General features: G+C 47.8%; 1 pseudogene; it reads left to right on the top strand.

Moving 5' to 3' along the window:
- Positions 1-1362: 1362 nt before the first annotated feature.
- On the top strand, positions 1363-3285 carry LOC140264727 (kinesin-like protein KIF2A pseudogene; annotated as a pseudogene).
- The last annotated feature ends 398 nt before the right edge of the window (positions 3286-3683 follow it).

The following is a 3683-nucleotide window of genomic DNA, read 5'->3' as shown; positions in this document are numbered from 1 at the left end:
AGAGAAAAGCAGAAGGCGGAGAGCTGTTAAATGCAGCAGGTGTGAATTACTGTGCTATAACTCACAGGCTTGGGTGTCTTATTGGAATTATAAAATAGCCCTATGCAAATATTTTTAAAGGATGCAAGGGCAAATAATCAGATGTAACTGGGGCTACACCTCACCAAAGGGTCCCAGAGTCTTAAGGGGCAGCAAGGTATTGCATCAGAAAAGCAAAGAAAAAAGTATGGGTTATTTTACACCTACTTTGAGTTACTGAATTTGACTGTATTTAAAATGTTTACTTCCAGTTCGTCTGCTTTTTCAGTTGCCCACTGCATTTGCCTGTTGTGAACTCTGCAGAACTCCCCTGTTATTTTCCTCCTGGAGTTTCTATTCTGTGCAAAGGCATCCAAAGTCCCTAGAAACATGGGATTTTGATTCTTCTTCTTCTAGTAGCTTTCTCACAGGGATTAATCCCTTCTATAAATGACTGGAGCAGATGTATAGTATTGCCATTTTTAGAGGTGCGCTCTGGTTTTGAGTACCTACTTCAAATGCTGTGAATTGTCACTCCTATCCAAAGCAGAGCTCGCAAAAGGCTGCAGGTTTCTGTAGCCTCTGTCAATAACTTGCTCCTTTTCCCATTAAAATATTAAATCTGCCAGTTAATGATGAGTCGATGGTTATCATTACATATACTACCCAAAAATCAAAGCCATTCCCTCATCCAGCACTTCCTTATTGTTATTAAAGCACTCCTACTTGAAACTCTCTATTCAGGATTCCAGGTGATTGAAGAACACTGCAGAAATGAATTAAAAATACCATCCGTTTTTCCACTCATCAAAATTAAATCCATGCTTATGGGTGCAGATATACCCATGGCACTCACATTGCAACTCCAGTTTTCATTCCTTTCTCCTAAGCTCGTATTTTGTTCAAGCAGGATTTCCAGTCATGCAAAGCCTTTTAAAAATTCAAAATTCAAGGCAATTAAGAACAATGTGCTGGTTTCTTCATTTCCACGTGGACACTGCTGGTTGAAAATGCTCTCCTGAATATCTGTGCTTGTGTCACTGCTATAAATTATTGTGTCACTGGCATTGGCTTAACACATTGTGACTGATCTAATTGGACACGACGTGTTACAATAGCTGCACGCCAGCCCGGATGCTCCAATAGGCATTTTCAGGTGATGGCAGCCTTAGATGTTCCTTCCACTCATAGCAGCATATTAAAAGCCCATCTTTGTTCCACTTCAAAGCTGACTCCAGCTCCACAGCAACCACTGTGACACGGTGCTGGGTTCCGGAGCGCTGAGCCCGCAGGAGTGAGACCCAAGACTGCCTGCCCCATCTGTATCCAGGGCCTACGAACAGCATGGCCAGCAAGTTTGGGCTTATCCAGCTGGGCAGTTGTGTGGAGATCAAGCGCAGCAGTGGGAGCCCACATCAGGCCGTAGTGACAAAACTCCATGAAAGCACCTCCAGTATCACTGTGGAATGGCTTGAGAAGGGAATCAGAAAGGCCAAACAGGTGGATCTCCAGGTCATCTTTGACCTCAACCCTCAACTAGCCCCAAGGAGCAGATCGACAAGCAATGCCGAGACCTCGCTGCCAGCCAGAAGGAAGTGGAGCCCAGTGAGTGAAAGGCGGCCACAGCCCATCAATGTGGAGGAGTGTTGGGACAGCGGGAGCCCTGTGGTTGCCCAGCCTCAGTCCACAACCAGGTGGGCATCACCATGCATGTGGCAGATGGAAAGGCTGCAGAAACAGCAGGAATACCATCAGCTGGATGTGCAGGAGAAGCCAGTTCAGAAGGACAGCACGTCACTCCGTGCCAGGACTGACATAGTGGCCATGATCCAGGAGTGCCGCAACCACCTGAATGGTAAAACGCCGTGGACCTCCATGCCATGTCAGCCGCGCCGCATCAGTGTGTGCATCCGCAAGCGGCCCCTGAACCAGCGGGAGGTCGAGCTCAATGACACTGATGTGGTTACAGTGTCCTGCCAGGGCATGGTGACTGTGCATGAAGCCAAACAGAAGTTGGATCTCACACAGTATCTGAACAACCAGGTCTTCCGCTTTGACCATGCCTTTGATGGCCATGCTGCCAATGAGTTGGTGTACAGGCACACTGCCCAGCCCCTTGTGGATATCATCTTCCAGGGGGGCATGGCCACCTGCTTTGCCTATGGCCAGACAGGCAGCGGCAAGACACACACCATGCGGGGAAGCATCACTAGCAAAGGAATCTATGTCCTGGTCGCTGAGGATGTCTTCCGCTGGCTGCAGTACCCTAATTACCAGAAACTGGAGCTTGGGGTCTACGGGGCCTTCTTTGAGATTTATAGAGGCAAAGTGTTTGACCTGCTGAACGGGAAGAAGCAGCTGAGGGTGCTAGAAGATGGTCAGAAGCAGACCCAGGTGGTAGGGCTGTGTGAAGAAGAGGTCACCAGCGTGGAAGATGCCGTCAGGCTGATTGAAACAGGCAGCAACTGCCGCATGTCAGGCCAGACTTCAGCCAACACTCAGTCCTCCCGGAGCCATGCCATCTTCCAGATCATGCTCAAGAGGAGAGGACAGCTGTATGCCAAATTTTCCCTAATTGATCTGGCTGGGAATGAAAGAGGAGCTGATGTCACAACTGCAGACAAGCGAACGAGGCTGGAGGGGGCTGACATTAATAAAAGCCTCTTGGCACTCAAGGAATGTATCAGGGCATTGGGGCTTAACAAAGCCCACACCCCATTCAGGGCTAGCAAGCTCACCCAAGTCCTGAGGGACTCTCTTATAGGAGAAAACTCATACACCTGCATGATTGCCACTGTCTCTCCAGGAATAAGATCCTGTGAGCACACCCTTAACACCCTGCGGTATGCCAACCGTGTGAAGGAGCTGGTTGTGGATTTAAATTCCCTCAAACAGCCTTTCCAGGTTGTGTCCAGCTTACCACAACAGCAGCAGTTTGGGGTGCAGGCAGACAGGGGAGCGTTACCCAAGGCACTTACTCTGAATGGCAAGGGGGACAACCTGAAAAAGAGAAAAGAGATAAATGAGGAAACAGTTACGGAGAAGCATCAGAAATCTCTGCGATGGTTGAAAGAACTCTTACAGGTTGCTGAAAGAACAGTCAGGAATGTGGATATTTATGCTGCACAGTTTGAGTCATTCCTGGATCAAGAAATTGGAATCCTGACTGAGATTCGAGAAAAGGTCAGATTATCCCAAAGGAGGATACAGGACAAGGAGGAACAGGACAGGAACCAGAGCTGCACTAAGAGGTCCCGTGCAATGTAAGCTGTGCCAGAACCCCAGCTTCTGAGGCTGGTGGGTGCAGAGAGCTGTTCGCTGCCACTGCTTCATCTGCCCATCAATTGTAGTGCTTATGAAACATTAAATGGCATCTGCCTGAACATTCTGGTTGAGTTTTTATTCCTTGAAAATAGTAGTTGAAACCTGTAGGAGAATAGCCCTGTTGTTTTTTGCCAGGTGTTTTTCATTGCAGCAAGTTAAACTCTGCAGTTGTGAGGATCTAACCTGTAGGAAAAGCTAAGAATTTACAGAGAATATATCTCACATCATGTGGGCAGGTTTCCCCTCTCGCGCCTGTAAAATTATATGCATATATACACACACACACACAGATATTCATCAGTACCTGCCTAGATGTGGCCCCTCAAGGGTTCTGTCAAAAT

Source organism: Excalfactoria chinensis (genome assembly GCF_039878825.1).
Source record: "Excalfactoria chinensis isolate bCotChi1 chromosome Z unlocalized genomic scaffold, bCotChi1.hap2 SUPER_Z_unloc_1, whole genome shotgun sequence".
Taxonomy (NCBI): domain Eukaryota; kingdom Metazoa; phylum Chordata; class Aves; order Galliformes; family Phasianidae; genus Excalfactoria; species Excalfactoria chinensis.
Note: the sequence above shows the minus strand (reverse complement) of the source record. Positions and strands in the feature narration are given on the sequence as shown.